The following is a 27496-nucleotide window of genomic DNA, read 5'->3' on the forward strand; positions in this document are numbered from 1 at the left end:
TGCTGGTTGCCCCTTGCAAACTGCTCTGCTAGCAGCACAGCACCAGGCTCCCCTCAGCAACAGTGATTTCAGCTCTCTTAGCGCTGGCCCACAGCAAAGTTAGCTCCACAGCTCACAACTAGACTCCCAATGGAATCTAAATTAACTTTGATATTCCACAGTGGAGAGAGGAGGGAGTGCAATCAGTGTTGTTTAGGCCCTCAGCCAGGGCCCCACCACCAGGTACCAAGACCTGTCCCCAACCTCCCTCAATTTGACTGGGTTTGGAACCCATGCCCCTTGTCTAGCGAGTGCTACTTAGTTTATGGCGAATCCCTCTGTCATAAACAGTTCCACCATTCCATTGTCCTTGATTCGCATAATCAGGGTAACAACACTTTTATCCCCTCTGCCTCAATAACAGAGAGACTGGGGCTCCCACAGTGGCCAAAATGACGATTTGGGCTGCTGTGGCACATTCTAGACAGGGTGGGTGTGTCTATGCAAATTGGGCTCAGCCCCTGAAGTCTCTGTGCACCACTTGCCACAGTTCGCCACTAGATGTCAGGATAGAGTTTACCCTGACCCTGCTTACATAAGGAATCACCTGATAAGTATTTTATACAAGAAACAGAAAAACATCAAGAATGATATTTCTAACTTTTGACCAACAAATTATGTTCTTCTACATGCTTCACAATTTTATTCTTTACTATTGTTTCGACTAATTTGCCCGGTACTGAAGTTAGGCTTACCGGTCTGTAATTGTCAGGATCGCCTCTAGAGCCCTTTTTAAATATTGGTGTCACGTTGGCTACCTTCAAGTCATTAGGTACGGAAGCCGATTTAAAGGATAGGTTACAAACCACAGATAATAGCTCAGCAATTTCCCATTTAAGTTCTTTTAGAACCCTTGGATGAATGCCATCCGGTCCCGGAGATTTGTTAACATTAAGTTTTTCTATTTGTTCCAAAACCTCCTCTAATGACACTTCAATCCGGGACAGTTCCTCAGATTCATCACCCACAAAGGTCGGTGCAGATTCAGGAATCTCCCCAACGTCCTCAGCCGTGAAGACTGAAGCAAAGAAATCATTTAGTTTCTCCGCAATGGCTTTATCGTCCTTGATTGCTCCTTTTATAGCTCGATCATCTAGGGGACATACAGGCTTTTTAGCAGGCTTCCTGCTTCTATTGTACTTAAAAAACATTTTGTTATTTCTTTTTGAGTTTTTGGCTAGCTGTTCCTCAAAATCTTTTTTTGCTTTTCTTATTACATGTTTACACTTGATTTGACAGTGTTTATGTTCCTTTCTATTTATCTCACTAGGATTGGACTTCCACTTCTTAAAAGATACCTTTTTGTCCCTCACTGCTTCTTTTACATGGTGGTTAAGCCACGGTGACTCTTTTTTAGGTCTCTTGCTATGTTTTTTAATTTGGGGTATACATTTAAGTTGGGCCTCTATTATGGTGTCTTTAAAAAGTTTCCATGCAGCTTTCAGGGATTTGGCTCTAGTCACTGTGCCTTTTAATTTCTGTTTAACTAACCTCCTCATTTTTGCGTAATTCCCCTTTTGGAAATTAAATGCCAGCGTGCTGGACTGCTGAGGTGTTCTTCCCACCACAGGAATGTTGAATGTTATTATATTATGGTCACTATTCCCAAGCGGTCCTGTAACGGTTATATCCTGGACCTAATCCTGCACTCCACTCAGGACTAAATCGAGAATTGCCTTTCCCCTTTTTGCGCAAAAGCATCCGTGCCAGTGTAGACACTCTCTTGCACAAGAAAGCTCTGATGGCTATTTTAGCCATTGGGCTTTCTTGCGCAAAAAATTAACATTGCTGTCTACACTGGCCCTCTTGCGCAAGAATACTTGTACAAAAGGGCTTATCCCTGAACGGGAGTGTCAGAGTATTTGCACAAGAACCACTGATTTTGTACATTACAAAGTCAGTGTTCTTGCGCAAATACTCACGGCCAGTGTAGACAGGCGGCAAGATTTTGCGCAAAAGTGGCCGCTTTTGGGCAAAATCATGCTGGTCTAAAGGCAGCCTCATAGTTTAATGTTTTCTAGACCTTTAATAATTTTTAATAGTAATAGAGATCTGGCCGTGTTAGTCTAGTCTAGCTGAAACAAAAAACAGGACTATGTATCACTTTAAAGACTAACAAGATGGTTTATTAGGTGATGAGCTTTTGTGGGCCAGACCCACTTCCTCAGATCAAATTGTGGAAGAAAATAGGCATGACCATATATACCAAAGGGATGGAAGGAGAGGGAGGCAATGATGATCACCCCATTCCCCCCAGAAGAAGAGTTGGGGCCGCAAGTGGGAGCCTCAACAGAGCGCCCCCAGGTTGATATCGGGCAGGACCTGGAGAAGGGACAACAGCAACAACTTCAAGAACTCATGGCACAATTCCTGCATGTGTTGTCCGATAAACCTGGAAGAACCCCATTAATCAGTCATCACATTGCCACAATACCGGGGCAGAAAGTACAGGATAATCATCGAGTCCTGCCTCGGAAAATGTGGGACACCGTGTGCCAGGAACTAAAAGAAATGCTGGCCCTAGGGGTGGTGGAAGAATCCAGAAGTGGATGGAGGAGCCCCATTGTGCTGGTCCCTAACCCAATGGCTCAGTGAGGTTTTGCGTCAACTTCTGCAAAGTGAACGCCATCTCCAGTTCGATGCATACCCCATGCCCTGGGTAGACGTGCTACTGGAACGCCTAGGAAGGACCAGGTACATCTCAACACTGGATCTCACAAAGGGCTATTGGCAGAGCCCGTTGACACCGACAGCCAAAGCCAAAACAGCATTTCCGACCCCTTTTGGGCTCTGTCAATTCACAATGACGCCTTTCGGACTACATGGAGCCGCCACCACATTTCAGCGGCTGATGAATCAAGTCTTGGCACCTCATGATGAGTATGCAGCTGCATACATTGATGATATTATTGGTTACAGCGAAGGATGGGAGGAACATCTAACCCACTTAGAAAAGGTACTAAGGGCACTAGGGGAGGCCAGGTTGACAGCAAACCTGGCCAAGTGTCATCTAGGGAAGGAGGAGGTAACCTACTTGGGGTATACGGTGGGGAAGGGATGGGTGAAACCCGTAATAGACAAAATTCAGGCCCTCCAAAAATACCCCACTCCCACCACGAAACGACAGGTGAGACAGTTCCTTGGGTTGGTGGGATATTACCGGTGCTTTGTCCCTAACTTTTCCACCATAGCTGCTCCCTTGACAGACCTGACCAAAAACCAACACCCACAGCAGGTGGAGTGGTCAGCAGCGTGTGAGAGGGCGTTTCAGAGCTTGCGAGACCAACTTACTCGGGGACCAGTGTTAGCCCAGACAGATTTTTCCAAGCCCTTCGTCCTACAGACGGACGCCTCCGAGATAGGGCTTGGAGCCGTGCTATCCCAAGAGGTGGAGGGAGTAGAACACCCTCTATTGTATCTGAGCCGCAAGCTGTACCCTCGAGAAGCCAAATATTCCACCATAGAGAGGGAGGCACTGGCAGTGAAGTGGGCCGTGGATGCGCTGAAGTATTATTTTCTGGGCGGTACCTTTTTGATAGTGACCGATTATGCTCCCCTAAGGTGGTTGCAAACAATGAAAGACACCAATGCTTGTATCATGCGCTGGTATCTAGCATCGGAGCTGTATTCGTTTCAAGTGGCACACAGGCCAGGGAGAGCCCACAGAAATGCAGACTTCTTTTCTCGCATAGATTCTAAGGAGGGGGAGGAGAGACTACCGGGGAGAACACTTTTAAGGGGGGAGGTGTATGGTGGAGCTGGCCTGCCCCACACTGAAAAGGGGGTCGGAGAGCCCTGCTTGGAATACTCGCAGTGCAGCCCCAGTATAAAAGGCTGCCGGGCTGCTCAGTTGGGGCTGGCCTCCAGGGTGGAAGGAGCTCCTGCCCAACCTCCACAGCCACAGCTGGACCTGCCACTGGAGCAAGAGCCATCGGGACTGCCGCCGATGCTGCCACCATCCCTGGGTCGAGCGCGCCTGCAACGCCGCCTCTGGGGGGCTGCCCAACCCGCCGCAGTGGACAACCCCTTCACTGCTGCCCCAGACACCGGACCTGCCAACGTCGCAGCCGCCGCCAGCCCAGCTTCTACAGGTGGGGTCTCCGTCGGCCACAGGGCCGGGGTAGGAAGCAACTCAGGGCAAGGGGCAGGGAACCCCCCGGTGGGCTCGGTGCGTTTCAGGGAGCACTCCCCGCTGAGCTGGTGGTGGGAACCACCCACTACTAATAGGGCCTGGGCTGGGGTCTGGTGGAGAGGGAGGGCCCGGACCCCTCTACCCCATCCCCTCAGAGCATGGACTGGGCCTCAGGGCCTGCTTTGACCATGAACTAGGCTTCAGGGCCTGCTTTGACAGGGGACTAGGCCTCGGCCTGCGTTTGTGCTGGACTAGGCCTCAGGGCCTGCTTTAACCTTGGGGAGAAGAGGGCGGGGCTGGGGAGCCCGCCACAACGATACTGTCTGATATCCGTTTTGTGGGCATTGATTCTTTGGCGAAGCATCTGAGACGTTTGTCCAATGTACAAAGCAGACGGACACTGTCGGCACATGATAGCATAAATTATATTTCTGGATGAGCAGGAATATGTGTTCTTGATCTTATAACTGAATTGGTTAGGTCCAATAATGGTGTCAGCAGAGTAAATATGTGGACAAAGCTGGCAACGGGGTTTCTTGCAAGGGAAAGTTCCAGGGTTGGTATTAGTGTGGTATGTCCTGTGGTTGATGGTAAGATTCATCCTGAGGTTAGGTGGCTGTCTGTGGGGGTATGTCTACACTACAAAGTTAATTCAAACTAACAGACGTTAGTTCGAATTAACTTTGATAGGCGCTACACATACAAACCGCTAGTTCGAACTTAATTCAAACTAGCGGAGCGCTTAATTCAAACTAGGTAAACCTCATTCTACGAGGATTAACGCCTAGTTCGAATTAAGTAGTTTGAATTAAGGGCTGTGTAGCCACTTAATTCGAACTAGTGAGAGGATAGCCCTCCCCAGCTTTCCCTGGTGGCCACTCTGGGCACCACCAGGGAAACTCTTCTGCCCCCGTCCTGGCCCCGGAGCCCTTAAAGGGGCACGGTCTGGCTACGGTGCCCATGCCAGATGCAAGCCTGCCAGCACCCAGCCAGCAGACCCTGCACCTGGCACGGCATGAACCAGCCACCTGCTGCCACCCAGCCCTCCGCCTCTTCCTGGGACCAGGCTGGCTGCTCCCAGGAGCCTGCCCAGGGCCGCAAGAGGCGGGCGCCCGCCTGGTCTAGTGCGGACATCGTGGACCTCATCCATGACCTCCGCACTAGGCACAGGAAAGTGGCCGTCTAGGGCAGGATAGCTGCCAGCCTGGCCATCCAGGAGCAGGTGTGCATGAAAATCAAGGTGGTCCACTGAGACCCCCCGACCCTGAGCCCTGAGCTTAGAACGGCCGTACTGGGTCAGACCGAAGGTCCATCTAGCCCAGTAGCCTGTCTGCCGACAGCAGCCGACACCAGCTACCCCGGAGGGGATGGACCAAAGACAATGACCAAGCCATTTGTCTCGTGCCATCCATCTCCAGCCTTCCAAAACAGAGGCCAGGGACACCATTTCTATCCCCTGGCTAATACCACTCCATGGACCCAGTCTCCATGAATTTATCTCACTTCTCTTTAAACTCTGTTCTAGTTCTAGCCTTCACAGCCTCCTGCAGCAAGGAGTTCCACAGGTTGACTTCTTGCTTTGTGAAGAAGAACTTTCTGTTATTAGTTTGAAGCCTGCTATCCATTCATTTCATTTGGTGTCCTCTAGTCCTTCTATTATGGGAACTAATGAAGAACTTTTCTTTATGCACCCTCTCCACACCACTCGTGATTTTATAGACCTCTATCATATCCCCCCTCAGTCTCCTCTTTTCTAAGCTGAGAAGTTCCAGTCTCTTTAGCCTCTCTTCATATGGGACCTGTTCCAAACCCCTGATCATTTTAGTCGCCCTCCCCTCTCCCACCCTCTCTCTTTCCTTCTCCCACGTCCTTTTCCCAGTCTCCCCGAGTTTTGTTCAATAAAGAGAGTTTCTATTTTTGAACACATGTCCTTTATTTTGTACATCAGGAAGGGGGGCTAGGAAGAGGTAAGTAGAAGAAGGTGAGGGAGGAATGGGGTACGAGCCCCCGATGGGGAGGACTGGGGTGGCTCTGCGGGCTCCTCGGGGTGGAAGCTCTCCTACAGCCCCCCCGATTGACCCTCCCCGGATGGCAGCGTGTGGCAAGTGCAGCCAGGCTGATGGCCGAGTGCTGTGATGTGCCGAGTGCGGGCATTCAGGGCACTCCAAGCCAGGACTGCTTGCTGTCCCTCATCGAATTAGACAAGCGAGCGGGGAATCCTGAGAACTGTCTGTCCAGCGTGGGGGTTGGGTCCCTTTAAGCACAGCCCTCGGCTAGCCTGAGGCAGCAGCTCCACGCTCTAAGTCCTAACCTGATGCCCTGCCAGCACTGCTTCCGGCCATCCTTAACCGCGGTTCAGGGTCCACTCAGTGTGGACAATCTAGTTCGAATTAGCAAAACGCTAATTCAAACTAGTTTTTAGGTCTAGATGCACTAGTTCGAAATAGCTTAGTTCAAATTAACTAATTCAAATTAAGTTAGTTCGAATTAGTGCTGTAGTGTAGACATTCCCTAGGAGATTATGGGTCTGTCTCCCAGAGCCTCTCGGAGTGTAGTATCCTGTTCCAGTGTAGGTTATAGTTTATTGATAATGTGTGGGACGGGTTTAAGTTGGGGGCTATAGGTGATGACAAGTGGTGTTCTATTGTTGGTTTTCTTGGGTCTGTCTTGAAGTAGATGGTTTCTGGGTATTCGTCTGGCTCTTTCAATTTGTTTTTTTATTTCTACAGGTGGTTAATTGAGGTTTATAAATGCTTGGTAGAGATCCTGAAGTTTCTGGTCTGCAAGTGGGATTAGAGCAGATGGAGTTGTATCGAAGGGCTTGGCTATAGATGATGGATCGTATGGTGTGTTCTGGATGGGAGCTGGAGGCATGAAGGTAGCTGTATGAATCAGTGGGTTTTCTGTAGAGAGTTGTGTCTAATTTACCATTGGTGATTTGTACTGTGATATCCAGGAAATGGATCTCTCGTGTAGAATGGTCCAGGCTGAGATTGATGGTGGGGTGTCGTTTGTTAAATCTCTGTGGAATGTCTCCAGATGCACACAAATGCACACAAAACGGATATCAGACAGTATCAAAAAGAAAAAACAGTTTCTTCCCATTTCAACCAGAAAGGGCATTGTCTCAATTACTTGATTACCTGCATACTGCTTCAAAGGCATTTTCACACCAGACTTGGAATGGAAACCTCTGAACTGTCATTCATGCTTAAATTTGACACTTTATGCCGGGGATCTTAACAAAGACGCTAATTACCTTACCCATTACAAAAATAGTTTCCCCGATTATCACCTCTAATATCATTAGCTCACAGACATTTACCTCCCCCGTCCATCCCCCCTCTGTTCTGAAATTTGATTTGTCCTTTTAATATGTGTTCACTTTTTTGATTGTATCCCTTTGGTATATATGGTCATGCCTATTTTCTTCCACAATTTGATCTGAGGAAGTAGGTCTGGCCCACGAAAGCTCATCACCTATTAAACCATCTTGTTAGTCTTTAAAGTGCTACACAGTCCTGTTAATCATTTTTGTTGTTCTTCTGTGGACTACCTCCAGTTTTTCCACATCTTTGTTGAAAAGTAGAGCCCAGAACTGGACACAATACTCCAACTGAGGTCTAATCAATGCAGAGTAGAGTGGAAGACTGACTTATCATGTCTTGTTCACAACACTCCTGTTAATGAAGCTCAGAATCATGTTTGTTTGGTTTTGGGGGGGGGGGTTTTTTGCACAACAGTGGCACATGTTTAGCTTGTGGACCACTATGACCCCTAGATCCATTTCTGCACTATGACTTCCTAGACACTCACTTCCCATTTTCTATGTGTGAAACTGATTGTTCCTTCCTAACTGAAGTACTTTGTATTTGTACTTATTAAAAACTTCATCCTATTTACCTCATTGAACATTTCTCCATTTGTCCGGACAATTTTGAATTATGACCCTGTCCTCCAAAGCACTTGCAATCCCTCCCAGCTTCGTATCATCTGGAAACTTAATAAGCATACTCTCCATGCCAATATCTAAATTGTTGATGAACTGGTACCCAAACTGACCCCTCTGGAATCTCACTTGTTATGCCCTTTTAGCATGACTGTGAACCATTAATAACTACTCTCTGAGGGAATGGTTATCCAGTCATTTATGTACCCACCTTATATTAGCCCCATCTAGGTTGAATTTCCCTAGTTTATTGATAAGAAGGTCATGCAAGACCATATCAAATGCTTTACTAAAGTCTAGGTATACCAGGTCCACTGCTTTCCCCTTATCCACAAGACTTGCTATCTGATCAAAGAAAGCTATCACATTGGTAGGACATAATTAAGGAATTCATCTGCAAACATCTGAAAAATAATAAGGTGATAGATGTAAGCAGGGGCTGAACTGCTGCTTGCTATCAGACAGCTAAAAGGAGGGGTAGGTGTGCCCACTACAGTTGTTGAGCTCTGCAAGGTAATTAACTGTTAACTGTTGATATGTAAATACAGCTCAGGAGAGAATCCAAGGTGTGGCTATGTAAATCCCATTCAGCCAGGGCTGATGGAAGGTCAGTGTTGGAATGGAATGTGGAGAATTGTAAATAATTTGGGCCTGTTGTGGGGGTCATTAATCATGCTACCCCTAAAAGTGGGAACTGTAAAACATGCCACCAGTGCTTGCAGGAGAGACACCACCATCATGGTAAGAGGTCTCAGAGGAACAAGCCTCCCCCCTTCCAGAGTTGAGTGAACTGAGCTGGGGGGAAGAGTTAAAGGGCTTGAGTCAGCCTGCTTCACACCTACCAGGTGTGAGCTGTAAGACTGGCCCAGCCTGCCCCTTTCTCTCTTTGTTTTAAGGACAGACCTAAAGCAGACTCCTTGAGGAGTCTTTTCTTTTGCTAGTCCAGTGGAAGCTGGATTCCTTTGCCAGTCCAGCTGGTGTCTAAAGAGTTGAAATCACTGAGAGCTGAAATCACTGGTTTGGCTGAGAGCCAGACCAATTGCAGCCAGTGAAGTGGCAGTGACCAGCGGAGGGGCTGGTAGGAATCACTGGCTGATGGCGTAACGTGGCTGGTAGGAGCAGCAGCAGGCGAGGAGTGGCGACCAGCGGTGGCGGCTGACCAGCAGAGCGTCTGGTGGCATGGGACGAGACAGCTGGTAGAGCGTGGTGGAGTGTCCGAAGGTGCCCTCTATCTATCCCCCCACTCCCATTTCTACCCAGATTGGGAAGTGAAACCCTGCAGGTGAACTCTGGGACTCTGGGTGACACAGACCAGGGACAGAGACTTTTGGGGTGTCGGACTCTTTGGACTTGAGGTGATTCTTGGCTGGGGGGGAGGGGCTCAGCTCATGTTTGGGTTATGAACTCTGTTTGTGATGTTTTCCCCAAGTTAATGCCGTATGACTTCTCTGGCTGTGTACATTGGCAAGATTTTGCGCAAAAGCATTTGCTTTTGCGAAAAAATTGCCACCTGTCTACACTGGCAGGGAGTTCTTGCACAAGAACACTGACATTCTAATGTAAGAAATCAGTGCTTCTTGCGCAAGAACTATGACGCACCCGCTCAGGAATAAGCCCTCTTACACAACTGTTCTTGCACAAGAGGCCAGTGCAGACAGGCAACATGAATTTCTTGCGCAAGAAAGCCCGATGGCTAAAATGGCCATCAGAGCTTTCTTTCACAAGACAGCGTCTACACTGGCACAGATACTTTTGTGCAAAAGCACATCTCTTGCACAAAAGCACATGCCAGTGTAGACGCTCTTTTGCGCAAATACTTTTAATGCAAAAACTGTTGCGTTAAAAGTATTTGCGCAAAATTTTGCCAATGTAGATGTAGCCTCACTGTTTCATTAAATGTTTATTTCCTACACTCAGACTCAGTGCTTGTGAGTGGGGAAGCATTGCCTCTCAGAGACACCCAGGGGTGTGTGAATTTCCCAAATTACTGGGTGGGGGCTCAAGCCGGTTCTGTGTGAGATGGACCCCAAGATATTGAACCCAGCCCTGGTTACTGCCAGGTCTACCTGGCAGAAGGGTTACATAAGTAATAGCCAACATGGATTTGTTAAGAACAAATTATTTGCTCCGTTATCTTTCCTGGCACAGAACTTAAGCCGACTGGTCTGTAGTTTCCTGAGTTGCTCTTATTTCCCTTTTTATAGATGGGCATTATATTTGCCCTTTTTCCAGTCTTCTGGAATCTCTCCAAACCTCCATGACTTTTCAAAGATAATGGCTCTTCTCTATCAGCTCCTTGAGTGAATACTCGAGAATGCATTTCATCAGGCCCCAGTGACCTGAAGACAACTAACTTTTCCAAGTAATTTTTAACATGTTTTTTTCTTATTTTAAATTCTAAACTTACTCCATTTCCACTAGCATTCACTATGTTAGGCATCCAGTCACCACCCACCTTCTTGGTGAAAACCAAAACAAAGAAATTGTTAAGCATCTCTGCCACTTTCAAGTTATGTTAGGGTATGTCTACACTAGCCCCCTAGTTCAAACTAGGGAGGCTAATGTAGGCATTTGAAGTTGCAAATGAAGGCCAAGATTTAAATATCCCGGGCTTCATTTGCATCTTCCCGTCCGGACGCCATTTTTAAATCCCCTTAGTCTGAACTAACTGCCTGCAGCTACACGCGGTAGTCAAACGTTAACTTGAACTAAGTCCTTAGTTCGAGTTAACGTTTGACTACCGCATGTAACCGCGGGCAGTTAGTTCAGACTAAGGGGATTTAAAAATGGCATCCAGACAGGAAGATGCAAATAAAGCCCGGGATATTTAAATCCTGGGATCATTTGGAACTTCGAATGCCTACATTAGCCTCCCTAGTTCGAACTTGGGGGCTAGTGTAGACATACCCTTACTATTTCTCCCTCTTCATTAAGCAACGGGTCTACCCTGTCCTTGGTTTTTTGCTGGGATTTTTGTGGTACCCAATGATAACCATATGAGTCAGGTGTCTAGCAGAATCAAGAGTCTGATGCACCATTCAATTTTAAAGCTCTATTCGATATGCACAAAGGGAGAGAACCCCGGTACAGGCTTTCTCAAAGGGGCAAGTCCCCTCCTCAGTATTTTATAGCTTCAAGTGGTTGCTCCACATGAACCTTTGTCCAATCTTATCACATTCTTTACACTCAGCATAACCAATCATGTTTAACATTCCCATAGATAAACCTGTTTACCACATCCCTGTGGCCCTATAGATAAACCTGTTACCACATACTTGTACCTTGCCCCTCAATCTGCTGAGCTAGCCATCCCCTCGGATGCTCTTCGAGAACAAAGAGAAGATGGTCCAGAAACTGATTAACTACTGTCATAACCAGGAGGGTTGGCCAGCAACCTGGGGACTAAAGGGTTAACTATGTCCCTATACCTAGCCAGGTATCTGCTCAGCCAATAGAAATGCAGCTAAGGATTTCAAACTGAGACAAAGGAATTTTGAAGGTTTCCCTCCTTTGTCTCTGGGCCAGTTTGCTCTCTAGATACTGAGGGAGACAGAAGATATGTCTCTCTCCAAGGGTATGTCTAGACTAAATGGCTCCGTCGACGGAGCTATGTAGATTAGGTTTCTAGACATAGGGAAATGAAGCGGTGATTTAAATAATCGCAGCTTCATTTACATCAAAATGGCTGCCGCGCTGAGCCGATCAGCTATTTGGTGGCACAGTGTGGTAATCTGGACGCTACGCAGTTGACAAGGAAAGCCCTTGTCAACCGCCCCGTTATGCCTTTTGGAATGAGGTTTCCCTTGTTGACTGCGGAGCATCCAGACTACCACACTGTGCTGCCAAACAGCTGATTGGCATAGCGAAGCTGCCATTTTGATGTAAATGAAGCGGCAATTATTTAAATCGTCGCTTCGTTTCCCTTTTTCGAGTACACTAATCTACATGGCTCTGTCGACGGAGCCATGTAGTCTAGACATACCCCAAGAAAGAGACTCTTAATGTGTAAGCAGGGTAAAGTCTAGATAAATCCATCTGGTTTTATTGTTTTCTGGTTTGGGAATTTGGATCTGATGTCTGTGCTATTAGAAATGGGTTTTCCTCTCTTTTGCAACTAAGTCCTGAGGCCATGGGAGTCCTCCATGAGTATATTAATTGGTGGCTCTTACCATATAGCCATTCCAACTATGCTTGTAACTGGGGTATTGATTTAATAATAAAAGGTCTTTTTTTAATTAACCTGGTATTGGTTCATTTCTGTGTCCTGGAAAATCTGTCTGTGGAATCTGCATACCTCTGACGAGGGGACAGTAATCATACACTGCAACTTGTATTTTTTCTTTTCTTTTCAAGCTCTTTGGAGAAAAGAGCTTGGGGTTCCCTGGGGTTGGTTTCAAGTGTCCACCCCCGTTTGTGGGTTCAAAAGTACTTGATGGTGGCAACGGATTCCCCAAAATCTGGGAATTAGGATTTTGGGGGGAGTTTTTGTACCAAAGCCTGTAGCGATCAGGTTTTGGGTTGCTTTTGAAGGCCCCTCCCCCCACACTTCTGTATTCATCGTGCCAGAGGGGAACAGCCTTGACAGCTACTCAAGGGGAAGAGGGAGTGAGCTCAACAGATTTCTTTGCACGTACGTACCTACTAAATTATCCTTTGCATAAAACACATACATTCCTAAGCATAGGCACAATGTATGATACCCTTCATTTTCCTCATGCTTATAATATATTTGTAGACTGTTTCCTTGTTACCCTTGTTAACCTCTAGCTAGATTGAGCTCGTTTTGTGCCTTCACCTTTCTACTCTTGCCCCTACATACTTTGCTTATATTCATTCTTCGTTATCTAACCTAGTTTCCACTTTTTATATTACTCTTTTTTTTTAAGATCATTTAAGATCTCCTGGTTAAGCCAAAGTGGTCTCTTGCCCTACTCCCCATCTTTCCTACGCAGTGGAATAGTTTGCTCTAGGGCCCTTAATAATGTCCCTTTGAAAAACTGCCAACTGCATTCAGTAGTTTTTCCTCTCCATCTTGCTTCCCAGGGGACCTTATTTACCCGCCGTCAGAGTTTGCTAATGTCTGCTTTCCTGAAATCCATTATCTATTATGCTGTTCTCCCTTCTACCATTCCTTAGAACCATGAACTCTATTTATGAACTCAGAGATATAAATCACAGAAGTCAATGGGATTGTACCTATATTGACATAAAGCTGGTGTGAGTGGAGAATGAGCCCCAGATTTTGCAAGAGTCCGTTTCCTTCACATCTGGAGTTTCAAATATGTCAAAATTAAGACATGCTCAGACTGGAGTGTAGGTTCAGCCTATTTAGATGGCCTAAATGCAAAATTAGGATCTGGATACTGGTTTGGATTCTGAGCTGTACAGGATCATTTCTAATTACAATTACAATATTAAAATCATTGACCCTTTCACCACCCTTATTCACCAGGTAACTCACCTTACATTAGAAATTAGTGGGGTAAATAGTGTTGCAAACATTATTTTTCTTTTGCTCATTCTAAATCCAGTCACAACAAGAAGCTAATCAATGGTAATTATTATATTTCTAGGTTTCCCATGCTGAGGACCTGTTTTATTTAGCTAGATATTTACGTTTTGAGAACTTCTTGTAAAGAAAGAGGCATCTAAATACACTTCACTCTGTGAAAGGTGAGTTGCCGTCTATCTGGCCGGGAGCAAGGTAGTCTTTCATAGTTTACATTGTTGATGAGAAGTGACAAGAAAAACAAAATAGATCACAAATATATGGCAATTTATTAACTACATTTTGACTGAGACCTTTCATCTCAGTCTCATTTTGGGATACCTGTCCCAAAATATCTAGCTTTATATTTGTCAAAAAGTTCATGTAAAATGATGGATGTAGTAAGGGGTCTGTGCTTTGTATCCAAAGGCCTTTTCAGCTGATATAACTCCTTTTCAGTGGAACCAAATCTGTGTGTACCAGCAGAAGATCTAGACTACAGTTTTGAACAGGGGTAACCTATGGTCTTCCAAATGGTGCTATGCACTAGCTACAGCAGAAATTACTCTTTGCCCAGCATAAGCAGAAGCGCTGGTGAAAGGTTCCAATTAATGCCATGCTTTAGGACCACTATCAGCTAAATTAGGCACAATGTTACAGATTCTGAATTTGCTTCATTTCTCAACTGCATCTTACATGAGCAGGCAGTGATGAAACATAATATGGTGGAACAGCTACTCTGTATGAAGAGTTGGGCCAAAGACTACAGAGGGACCGAGGTTGCCAGGCCTAACGAGATTGGTAGGCATGGGAGATAACATGCCTCAGAGCCCTTAATATACAAATAAAAAGGGGGAAAAGCTTGGCATTAGGCAGATAATGGTGGGTATAACGTTGCGGCTAGAATCAGTTCTTTAGTGTGGAGGGCATGAAGCTGTTTCTAATTTGGTGCAGCAGTAAAAAATGATTGTTTAAATATATATGCCTTTTCCATTTGGCTGTTCCTGAAAGGTGTGCTATTATAGATTCAGCTATCCCTGCGGCTTCCAAAGAAAGTGGATGCGCTCAGTATTTATTTATTTTGTTGACTTTCTTTCACCCTTTTCTATACCTGCTTTCTTGTAAAACTGACAAAAAATATCCTTGTGAAAATCCTGGTTTGGAAGAGATGGATATTAATAAAGAAAAACATTGGGCTGCTATTTCTTAGCTTTTGTTCTGTTCATAAAGGCTGCTTTCTCTTTGTGGTAGAAACACCTCCCCTACTCCCATTCAACTCCTTCCCTTATGATTTTTAATGGATGATCAAAGGTGATTTGAACATTATTTCATTATATTAGCTCTTGACTTGCTTTAATGATTAAATTATTATAGATCTGTGGAATAAAAGTCAGTTCCTGTTAATAGGCCCCTTCAGGCTCCAGGAACTCTGAATAATAAATTAAAGATGAACTGGTAGTAATGCTCTAAAACTCTTCCACTTTGCAGATAGTTGTAACAAATGGAGATGCTTCTCTTTTTACACAATATATGCACATAATTGTGTCTGTATTATCCCTAACACAATCTGTGCATTACAAGAACATAAATATATAACGTTAATTTTACATTTTTAATAAATATCCATTTAGAATCATAGAATCCTAAGGCTGGAAGAGCCCTCAGGAGGTCATCGAATCCAGCCCCCTGCCCAAAGCATTAGAATTACTAATTATTCAAACTCCATACATGACTCAGTGTGTACTACATACAGCACTTTATAGATCTGCTTTACTGCATAATGCCTTACACATTCCGTACAATACCTCAGTGAAAGTAAGCCATCTATAGCTCCTCCTCAGTTTGCAGATGTGAAAACTGATGAAGAAAAGCCAAGTGACTTGCCAAAGGCTATGAGCGCTCTGTGTACATACAGCATAACCTCAACTTTACAAAAACAGTCTTGGAATCAGTTATATGAACAATTTTTTTTCTAGAAAAACTTAAAAAACAATAATTTAGCATCACCTTAAAAATGAACAAAACATGTAGATGGAATCATGAGTTTTCATGGGCACAACCCACTTCTTCAGATGAATAGAGTAGTAAAAGTCCAGTTCCAAAATAAATAGGAGATGGCAGGAGGGAAGTAGGGAGGAAAGGAAGAGAAAAAATAGTGAATTAGAGTATTCGTGTTACAAGAAGCTGATAGAGAAGGTGCAACTTGTTCTTAAATACCCATTGTTTAGTTGGTTAAGCCAGTATTTCTCAACCAGTGGTACGAGTACCCTTAGGGGTACTCCAGAGAAGTCTGGGGGGAATACGTCAACACAACTGAAATTTGGAGAAAACTGAACTTTTGTTTTAAGTTTTACAACACTTCACTATTTTTGAACTTTTTACACCCAAAAATGTCATCGCCCTCCTGGCTATAATTATATATAAAGTACCCCAGTACCTACAGTTTTCAGACACACAATGTTTTTTTCTACCATTGTCACACATTTGTTTAAACAACTTAATCATAGCTGGGTGGGCGGTGAAATTTTTGGGTGTAAAAAGTTCAAAAATAATAAAGTGCTGTAAAACTTAAAACAAAAGTTCTGTTTTCTCCAAATTTCAGTGTTGACGTACCCCCTCAGACTTCTCACAAGTACCCCTAAGGGTACACCTACCACTGGTTGAGAAACACTGCTCTATATAGATCCTGCAGGTGTTTGTCTCTGTCTGTGGGACTGGAGCAAATCCAGTTGTATCTTAGGGCTTGGCTGTAAACAATAGTTTGAGAAATGTGTCTTGGATGGAAGCTAGAGGCATGAAGGTAAGTGTAGCTTTTGCTAGGTTTCCCGTATAAGGTGGTGGAAATGTGTCCATCATGTAATTGTATTGTAGTGTCAAGGATGTGGATCTCTGGTGTGGACTGATCCAGGCTGAGGTTGATGGTGGGGTGGAAGTTGTTGAAATCCCTGTGAAATTCTTCAAGGGTCTCTTTCCTATTGGTTTATATAATGAAGATGTCATTAATGTAGCGTAAGTAGAATAAAGGTGTTAGAGGGTGAGAGCTGAGGAAATGTTGTTCAAGGTCACCCATGAAGACATTGGCATATTGTGCAGAGATGCAGCTGCCCATGGCAGTGCTGCTGACTTAAAGATACAAATTGTCTCCGAATTGTAAGTAGTTGTGCGTGAGGTCACAGTAGCACAGCTCTGTAACCAGGTGTGCAGTGGTGTCATCAGGAATGGTGTTCCTGATAGCTGTGGCAGCCTGAGAGCAGGGGACTGCTGAAGCCTAGTGGAAGGCAGATACAGGGGGACTATTTGGTGTCCAGGAGGTCTGAAGGACCTCCACCCAGCCTATGGGGAGGGTCCACAGAGCCCAGAAAACCAACTGATTATGTGGGACAAATAATGAGAAAACAGGGACGGGTGTGAGGGTCAAAGGGCTAAAACGAGGGAACCGGATAGGGATACCGAGCAGAGAACCCCGAACAGCACCCACTGCCCCTCGAAGGTCTCAAGAGAGCCAGCGGATACCACCCATTGGAACTCTGCCCGGATGTGAGCGGATACAGGAACGGAAATAGGCCCCACAGTTGCAGGCCCCACCCCCGGCCAACCTCTTCTCCCTGGTTTTATAAATTGCCAATTTGGGTGATAGCCAGGAGGAGGTTGACCAGGAAGTCCCGCAACTATGTGGGGCCATGGATGGGGTGTATGTAAATTAACAAGTGGGGGGAAAAGTGCAGCCAAAATCTCAACAGGAGGTTCTGGAGGACCCAAAAGAGGGGCTGCAACCTTGAGGTAGATGTGCGCCAAGGTCTCCTTCATGCCATAGAAGAGGCAGGTGTTAGGAATGGGAGTGAAGCGTGCCAAGTACACGCCTGTGCTCACCGCACCATGCACGGTTCTCCAGCTGATGTCCCCGGTGCACCGTGGAACTAAGGTCGAATAGAGGTTGGCCCACCGGGGCTCCCCACCCTCTATTGATGGTAGAAAGTCCCGCCACTTGGTGTCTGGGTGGGACACGAGGGTGGGGAAGTGGAGCGTGTGAAGCACGAGCATGTACAGGTAGCTCTTTGGCATAGTTTGGAAGGGGACCAACTGCATTACGTGCAGTTGGCTTGGGTGACAAGGGGGGAGGCGGTCGGGAAGGTATGCGGGGCTGGGGGCTGATGGAGAGATTGGGAGGGCCGGGGGTAAGGGGTGGGGTGGGGTGCACTCTCTCACAGGACTTTGTTTAAGTACACCCAAGCAGTGGGCGGTAAAGCGTCCTTCACCTCCTGAAGCACGCGCTGGGGAGTACGTAGAGTGGAGAGCCCCGTGCGCTGCCCCATGCCAGTCTTCCCGGTCATAGTCCAGGAGGTCTCTGACTCTGGTGACTTCTGCCAAGACCAACCTCTGGTGCACTAAGGGGAACTCCACCACCTGCACACGTAGATGGGGGTTGTGTAGCAGGGGCTCCGCGAGGAGGTCTGCCCCCATGGTGGCTCCCAAGGACCTGGTCGCTGCAAGCAACTTCCAGGTCTGGAGGAGGTCCTGGTAGAAGGCCAGCAGCCTTCTCCTGATCCAAGGACAGGAGGGCGAACGACAGACCGTCCCTACACCCAAGCTCTAAGAGATCCCGGACCAGAAAAAGGTTGTTGAAGATGGTTCGGCCTGGGACGGTGTAGGTCTGGTCTGGATGGATCATGTCTGCCACGGACTTCAGCCTTAGGGAGATGGCTTTGGCGACAATTTTATAGTCCGTGCTGAGGAGCGAGACAGGATGCCAATTCCTCAGATTGTGGAGGTCCCCCTTCTTGGGTAGCAAGGCAAGCATGGCTCGCCTGCATGATAGAGGGAGAACCCCGCTTTCCAGGGACTCGGCCCAGATGCTAGCAAGGTCTGGGCTGAGGACGTCCTAGAACATGTGGTAGAACTCCATGGTCAGCCCATCCATGCCCGGGGATTTATTGGTGGGCATGAGACGGAGGGCTTCTGAGAACTCGGCCAGAGAGAGAGGCTGCTCTAGCCAGTCCCGGTTGCCCGCACTGACAGTCGGGAGTTCATTCCAGAGGAGCCAGTGGGCATCAGCGTCGATCGGATCCAGGGAGAAGAGAGACGCGTAGAAGGCACAAGCCCTCTCATGCATCTCCACTGGATCCATGAGGAGGGTGCCATCCTCTGCCAGAAGGCAGATGATGTGCTTTTTAGCCCCCTTCTTTTTTTCCAGGGCATAGAAGAAGCAGGAGCCTCAATCCATCTCCCAAAGGAGATGGATGCAAGAACAAACAAAGGCACCCTGGGCCCAAAGGTCCTTGGGGGTCCGGAGTTCCTCCTGCTTCTCCCAGTACTCTCCGCAGAGGGGCGGATCCTCGGGGCCGGTGGCCAGCTGCCTCTCTAGCTCTAAAACCTCCCGTTCCAACTGTTCTATCGCTGCATCCCTCCGCCGGCTGACCCCTCTCCCCCGGGTGTAGTCACGGCAGAAGAGCCATATGTTCATCTTCCCTACATCCCACCACTGCTGCGCCAAGGGAAAGGCACACTGCCGCCCGCACCAGGCCAGCCAGAACTCCCGGAAGGATGCTGCAAAGCCCACATCCTCCAGCAGGCTGTTATTGAAATGCGAGTAGGCCGGCCCCGGCCTCTCTGAGGAAAGAGAGGCCATCATGGCCACCAAGTGATGGTCCGTGAAAGGGGCTGGCCGAATGCTGGAGGAGAGGGCCCGGAAGAAATGATGGGAAGATAAATGCGGTACCACCGGGAGTGGAAAGACCAATGACCCACCATCTGGACGTAGGTAAACACCATTTCCTCGCCCAGGTAAAGGTCTTGCCAGACATTCACCAGGGAGTTATGGTCTATTATCTCCCTGAGGACGTCCATGGCGGCCAGGCACTGCTTGAGCCCCGTATGGTCCCGCTCCTTGAGGGTGCAGTTGAAGTCCCTGCCCAGGACCAGGCACTCGCGAGGATCCAAGGAGCCGAGGAAGGCAGACGCCCGCTGATAGAAGCATAGCCTCTCCGGGCTGGACGTCGGGGCATAGATGTTAATGAGATTTAAAGTCAGCCCCTCCATCCAAACCCGGATATGCCACAGGCGACCCTGCACAGTCTCGGCAATCTCAAGTACCTCGGGCTGCAGGTTCGGGGAGAACAGGGTGCCATCCCATCTTGATGGGCCAACAGGTGGCTAAAATAAACCCTGTCCCCCCACTCCAGCTGCCAGCTAGCTCCGGGGCCAGAGTCATATGGGTTTCCTGTAGGAACATGACAGAGTACCCCCCCCAAATGAAGGAGAGTACCCGACACCTACGGAGACCTGACCCGCAGCCCTGGGTGTTTAGAGTGGTAAGGATGAATGGCGGCATCGAGAGGGCGGGGGAAGATCTTCGCCGGCAGGAGTGTTAGTAGCCTCCATTGGGCCTCGCAGCAAAACTTTGACTGTACCCAAAAGTGAGCAGGTTTTCATGGAAGCTGCGGACCCGCTGGTAAGCTGTAGCCTCACACCACCTGGTCCCTTTACCCTCCCCCAAGAGGGCCCTTACTGTTCGTAAAACAAGATGGAAATCTCCCCAGCACTGAAGGGCGAGAGCGACTTTGTTCTTGGAGCCACGGATGTCTTCCAAGAAAGCATGCGTCTCGCCCTTCAGCGCATCTGGCATCGGGGCCTTGGGCCCTCGAACGCCTTGGGGCCAGACCCCTCCATGAGTCCCGCGACCCATCAACACGGGGATGCAGGGCGTCTGAGGTCCCTGCTGGGAGGACAGTGGTGGAGGGAGAACAGCCCCAGATGTGCTGGGAGCAGGAGAAACAAAAACCGCTTCCCAGAGGCCAACGTCTGGGCTCAACGTGGCAACCCCAGTGGCGGCAGTAACAGAGTAAGGCGAGGAAAAGAGTTCAGGGAGGGGATCAGGAAAAGGAGGGAGACGAGGAAGGGGAGTAGGGGGAGGAAGAGGTGAGGGATTAGGGAAAAGACAAGGACGGGGGGAGCAGGAGGAGGGGTGGGAAGCTCAATTGGGAGGGGTTTTGAACAGGTAGCAGGAGTGGAGCAGAGGCTGAGAGGGAGCAGGGCAAGAAGCCTCAGCAGAGGAGGTGCTGGGAAGCGGTGCCTCCTCACAGGGCAGTGAATCGGTGGCAGCGGTAGGGGTGGTCATGGTCTCCCCAGAGCTGGGCTCCAGTGCCACAGAGAGTGCAGCACCAGAGGCCTCAGCGCCAGGGATGATGGACAGTAATGGTAACTCCTGCCCGCTGAGAGCCTCCAGGGTTTCAGCAGCCGTGGCCAAAGTGCTGCCGATGGCCGGGCAGAAGGTCGCACCCTGGGACAACTCAGAGGCAGAGAGAAGGGATAGCAGCAGGTTGGAAGGGGAAGGAGAGGTCTGTTGTTGTCCCTCCAGGACATGATGATCTCCCTCTGAGGCAGCCGGGGTCAGCCCCAAAGCCTCCACCTCCTGAGAGAGGAAGGCGAGCCCGCTGCCCGCCACCAGGTGGTGATCTTTGTCAGTAGCAAGGTCAGCAGCTGCCCCCTCAGTGGAGGTGGGAACGGTGGGAGCATCCTCCATGGACGCCCCCTCTTCCAGGGACCCCAGGAGGGAGGTGTTCACCTCTCCCGCAACCACCGCGGTCACCTCAACCACTTCATGGTGCTGTGAAGTGTTTGGGGGCTCAGAGGGTAGAACGGCTCCAGCGTCCACCCCCATAAGTATGGGGAGGTTGTCCTCCTCTTCGGTGGGTGGGGTGGAACTCCGGGCACGCTTTCAGCGCCTCCCCATAGCAAGCTCCCATCCCTCAGAGGAAGAGGGCTGGGCCTGAATGGAAGAAAAGCCAGGGGACAAGGGCAGCGTTGGGAGGGCAAGGGAAGATGGAGGCTGGGCAACAGAGGAAAGGGACACCTCCCCCTGAGGCAGGTCCTGCCCGAGTCCCATCGCTGACCCCGCCGCCCTCTCCTCCGCAGGCCCGGCCTTGCCGATTTGGCAGTGACAGCAGCAGCACCTGCACTCTCATCTGGGCCCTGCGGAGCCCGAGCAGGATTGACGACGGTCACGGTTGGAGGAGGGGCGACCCCAGGGTCCGGATTGTCAGGGCCACTGGCGATGGTACAGCCGGTGCCCTCCCAGGCATCGGGGGTCCTGGGTGCGGTGCCTCTCCAAACCAGGCCAGAGGGGCAGTCCCTTCAGACATGCCCCATCGCGCTACAAAGAAAACACCAGGCTTCCCCCATGGTGTAGTACACCCGGTACCGGGCCCCTTGATGGGGCACCAGAAATGACCCTTCGAGGGCTTCTCCGCCATATCCCGCCAGCAGTAGTTGGATTTGTACCTGCTGGCGAAAGGAAAGGACGTGGCGGAGGATAGGGTTTTACAGCCCAGAGGAAGGGGACTCAGGACTGACAGAGGCCTCTCCAGGGTGGAGAGGAAAGGCAATAGGACGACATTGGGGAGGAAGGGAGGAACGGAGGACAAAACCACCTGTACGCCCAGATCCTCCAAAGGCTCGAGGGGAACCTGGACTCCCCCCACCGCCAAACCCCTTTCCACCACCTCCTAGGTGGCGGCCTCAGACACCAGGAAGAATACCACCTTCCTGAACATCTTAGAGGCCACCACCATGGCCATGGGCCCCACCACGCATGCCAATGCCTGCATGTAGGTCTCCATGTGGGGCGAGGCCGCCACCAAGAGACAACGGACCCCATGCCTCCTGGTCAGAGTGGGAAAGGGGCCACAGACGCTGGAGATGTAATTCCAGGAGGTGGCTTGGGGGTGGCAGCTACCTGAACATATGCCCTGGGGCCTGGGACACCATCACCCCCAGAGCTGGTGGAAGGAACAGGGGACCGGGAAGGAGGGGGGGCCATGGCCAGCATATGGGCTGCGGCCAGGGAGTGAGCCCTCTCCTCAGAAGGTTTTGCCTTCCGGGTGGGGCTCTTGCCCTTCTTGGTCTCCAGGCCCTTCCTACCCTTCAAGGAATGCTCTTTAATGGTGATTGGAACATAAGAACATAAGAATGGCCGTACTGGGTCAGACCAAAGGTCCATCTAGCCCAGTATCCTGTCTGCCGACAGTGGCCAGAACCAGGTGCCCCAGAGAGGGTGGACTGAAGACAATGATCAAGCGATTTGTCTCCTGCCATCCTTCTCCAGCCTCTGACAAACAGAGGCCGGGGACACCATTTCTATCCCCTGGCTAATAGCCTTTTATGGACCTAACCTCCATGAAATTATCTAGCTTCTCTTTAAACTCTGTTATAGTCCTAGCCTTCACAGCCTCCTCTGGCAAGGAGTTCCACAGGTTGACTACACATTATGTGAAGAAGAACTTTCTTTTATTAGTTTTAAACCTGCTATCCATTAATTTCATTTGGTGTCCTCTAGTTCATGTCCTCCCCCCTTACCGTAGTGATGGGGGCCCCGGCAGCCTCAGAGGAGTTGTTTTTAGGGAGGGGTGGGGACGGTTTGGCAGGGGTGTCACCGGACAACCCCTCCATTGTGGTCATGGGTGGGGAGGGAAAGACAAAACAAACAGTTAAGGGAGAACCAAAAACACCAGAGGAGGGAACAATGAGTGAAAGGGAGGGGAGGAAGGAGGTTTACCGCTCTCCCACACTCCCACTAGGCTGGAAGTGGGGTGGGAGGGCAATAATTCAGAAAGGGGAAAAGGAAAAGGGAGTAAGGAATACAGCTTCCAGTACAGGATTGAGAGAGCGGCTGCACTGGGGAGATAAGGGGTAAATAATTATTTAAAGAACATGGGGACAAGTGAAGCTGTGTGTGTGGGGAGAGTAACTAAAAAAGAAGGGGGAAGCTCAAGTGCCTAAGAATCAGGGGGGAGGCATTGGCATCCAAAATGGTGGATGGGACAAGCAGTGGATTGGGAAGGCAGGCAGTGAAAAGATGCCAGTTCAAGGGCGGGAGGAGGAGGAAGGAAGGAGACATGACTCGGGGGGGGGGGGGGACAGTGTGCCCACAGGCGCCTGAGCAGCAGGCCCACAGTATCTGCTGCACGGCCCAGAAGAGCAGAGAATGGGAAGGAGACAAGCAGTGGGGCCGAGTGTGGAAAGGGCTCTACAGCAACTGGGCCTTGGAGAGGGAGGAGCAGCAGCAGAAGTGTGAGGGCTGATGAACCAGGGGGAGGTAAACCACCCCCTGCCCTCAGCACCCCAGAAGAGCTGCACCAGCACCCATCCAGGAACCCTGACAGAAAGGGCTCCTAATCTTCCCCCAGCACAAAGCAGGCGGTGGGGAGAAAGAAACCCCAAGGGCTCCTTTAAAGCAGCCCCCTTACTGTCTCTGTTTCAGGGAGAGCAGCAGCAGCAGGAAAGGTGAAGGTCAGGCCTCCCAAGGTGGAGAAAAAAGGGGGTAAAATAGACACCCCCCAAGAAAATGGGAGGGGGCTCCCCCACCCCAACCCAAGGCAGGGCCCCTCTGCACTCAGCACCCTCAGCAAATAGCTGAGGTGAAGGGGGGGAAAGCTGCCTACAAAAAGGCAGGTGGAAAAAGGCAGGCTTGAAAAAAAGAATGTAGGGGTAGCCAGGGTCCAGCTGCCACAAAAGCAGCAGCCCCCTCCACAGACACCCCCTGGTGGGTATGTAGTTTTATTTTCCCATTAGAGGCTGCCAGAGGGTATGTCTACACATCAGCACTAATTTGAACTAACTTAATTCGAATTAGTTAATTCGAACTAAGCTAATTCAAACTAGTGCATCTGGACCTCAAAACTCATTGGAATTAGCGTTTTGCTAATTCGAAATAGCATGTCCACACTGAGTGGACCCTGAACCAAAGTTAAGGCTGGCCGGAAGCAGTGCCGGCAGGCCCTCAGGTTAGGACTTAGAGCGTGGAGCTGCTGTCTCAGGCTAGCAGAGGGCTGTGCTTAAAGGGACCCAACCCCCACCCCGGACAGACAGTTCTCAGGGTTCCCCGCTTGCTTGTCTACCTCAATGAGGGACAGCAAGCAGTCCTGGCTTGGAGTAGTAGTTGGACTACTACTGAGTGCCCGCGCTCGGCACATCACAGCACTCGGCCATCAGCCTGGCTGCACTTGCCACAGGCTGCCATCCGGGGGGATCAATTGGGGGGGTGTCAGGATCCAGGAGACCCTGCAGGAGAGCTTCCACCCCAAGGAGCCCGCAGAGCCACCCCAGTCTTCCCCATCAGGGGCTTGTGCCCCATTCCTCCCTCACCTCCTTCCACTTACGCCTCTTTAGCCCCCCTTCCTGATGTACAAAATAAAGGACACGTATGTTGTTAAATAAAGAGATTTTCTATTTTTGAAAACTGGGGGTGGGGAGGGGATTAACCTCTGGGGAGACTGGGAAAAGGAGGTGGGAGGGGGGAAGAGAGAGGTGGGAGAGGAGAGGGGGAAACCTGGGAGGAGGGAGCTGGAAGGGGGAAGAAGGAGGAGGGGAAGTATAAAACTATGGTACGCCCACATCTTCAGTACTGTGTACAGATGTGATCTCCTCATCCCCGAAAAGATATTTTGGCCTTGGAAAGGGTTCCGAAAATGGCAACTAAAATGATCAGGGTTTTGGAACAGGTCCCATATGAGGAGAGGCTAAAGTGACTGGGACTTTTCAGTTTGGAAAAGAGGAGACTGAGGGGGGATATGATAGAGGTCTGTAAAATCATGAGTGGTGTGGAAAGGGTGCATAAAGAAAAGTTCTTCCTTAGTTCCCATAACAGAAGGACTAGAGGACACCAAATGAAATGAATAGGTAGCAGGCTTCAAACTAATAAGCGAAAGTTCTACTTCACAAAGCAAATAGTCAACCTGTGGAATTCCTTGCCACAGGAGGCTGTGAAGAACTATAACAGAGTTTAAAGAGAAGTTAGATAAAGTCATGGAGGTTGGGTCCATGGAGTGCTATTAGCCAGGGGGTAGGAACGGTGTCCCTGGCCTCTGTTTGTGGAAGACTGGAGATGGATGGCACGAGACAAATGGCTTGGTCATTGTCTTCAGTCCATCCCCTCTGGGGTAGCTGGTGTTGGCCGCTGTCGGCAGACAGGCTACTGGGCTAGATGGACCTTTGGTCTGACCCAGTACGGCCGTTCTTATGTTCTAAGCTCAGGGCTCAGGGGTGGGGGTCTCACTGGACCACCTTGATTTTCATGCAAACCTGCTCCTGGGTTTGCATATGGCCTTTGGTGGCCAGGCTGGCAGCTATCCTGCCCTAGATGGCCACTTTCCTGTGCCTAGTGCGGAGGTCGTGGATGTTGGAGGCCTCCCCCCAAACCTGAATGAGGTCCACAATTTCTGCACTAGAGCAGACGGGTGCCCGCCTCTTGCAGCCCCATGCAGGCTCCTGGGAGCCGCCAGCCTGGTCCTGGGAAGAGGCGGAGGGCTGGGTGGCAACAGGTATCTGGCTCGTGCAGTTGTTTTAGGGATTGGGGGGGGGGTTGGTATTCTTTAATGGGATCAGAGGCAAGAAGCTTGTAGAATCTGGTATTGGTGAGTTGTCTGGTCACCACCTGTTCATGATGACTACAGCGACCCCTTTGTCAGCCTCTTTGATTATGATGTTAGAATTGTTTGTGAGGCTGTTTCTTTTTTTGTTTTGTTTTTAATTTCTATTGTGTGAATCATACAACAAAAGTTATGCTGATGAAGAACAAGTTGACATCCCTTCACATTCTGATGCCTTCAGTGCATAGACGACCAAAAAGCATGTCTTAAAAAAACATACAGATAGTTAATGGATAGAGTAATTCCCTTTGTTCCCCATGGAAATATCTCTTTATGCAGAGAGGACAGTACACTGTTTATCTGCCAACTCATTTCTGTTCTCAAAGTAGGATGTCAGTAGTGCCTATGCCAAGTGTTATTCTCTGTACGGGAGTGAATTTTGCCCATGGAGAATAAAAACAGAGACTGAAAGTGAATTTGTTTTCAGATGTTTAGGGCCAAGTACAAAAGCGTGAACACAATTTTTGCACCTGTAATTATATCCTGGTAAAACAATTTCATTTACAAGTCTACAGTATATTTGACAATGCCAACATTATCAGGCAGTGACAGAAATTGAGTTCCCAAATAATTGTGAGTCCAAAGTTTTCATCCACAATTATTTTCGAACTGTGGGTTCGAAAAGGCAGTGTTTGAAGATCAACCAGTAGTGAGCCTCCCAGTGAGGACTCAGTTTCTGAAACTGTTTTTAAACAAAGCTCAAGTAAATCATAAAATTAAAAAGGTGTCTCCAACAACTATGCAGGCAAAACAGAAGAGTAATAAAATCTTCTGATAGAGGGTCAGCCAGGAATGAGTAAATGAGTTGTGTGAAATTCCATGTATGAGTTATAGCAGTGGTCTCTGTGAAATATGAGTGAAACAAAGCCAACCTACATGGAGGATAAATTTCCATAGAGAGTTCTTCATACTCAGAGCACTGTTCAGTTAAAAGTAAAGAATAGGGACATAAGCAGTCCCTGGTCCGATGTGCTTCAGGGAAGCTTCAGATATTTACCATGAGCTTTATCCCCCTGTTGCTGGTTAGGCCTACCGGAGGGGTTCCTCCACCTCTGATTCAGTGAGCAGCCACGCCGACCCACTACACAGACACAAAAAATAACCCCCAAGTCAATAGTTCACTAACCCAGCCTTGTTCAGGTCAAGGCAAGAGGCACACTGTTCAGTGCCCTAGCCCTGGTGCAGGGTGGGCAGCGAGCACAGTCAGTATATGGGCCGAGCCCTGGTTCAGGGTTGGGCATCAAACATACACACAATTAGTATGCCAATAATTAGCAGTTCAGAGGCCCTGACTTTGGTTCAGGCAGGAAAGAAAACACCAGTTAGTTCAGAGAGCCCTGGCGCTAGGTCAGGGTGGGGCAACAAAACAACAGTTAGTTCAATACTGACACAGGCCAGGCCCTGGTTCAGGGCATGACAGTAAGCAAACACAGCAGGTTTGGGGTCTCCTTGTTCAGGAGGGATGT

Source organism: Pelodiscus sinensis, chromosome 14, assembly GCF_049634645.1.
Source record: "Pelodiscus sinensis isolate JC-2024 chromosome 14, ASM4963464v1, whole genome shotgun sequence".
Taxonomy (NCBI): Eukaryota; Metazoa; Chordata; order Testudines; family Trionychidae; genus Pelodiscus; species Pelodiscus sinensis.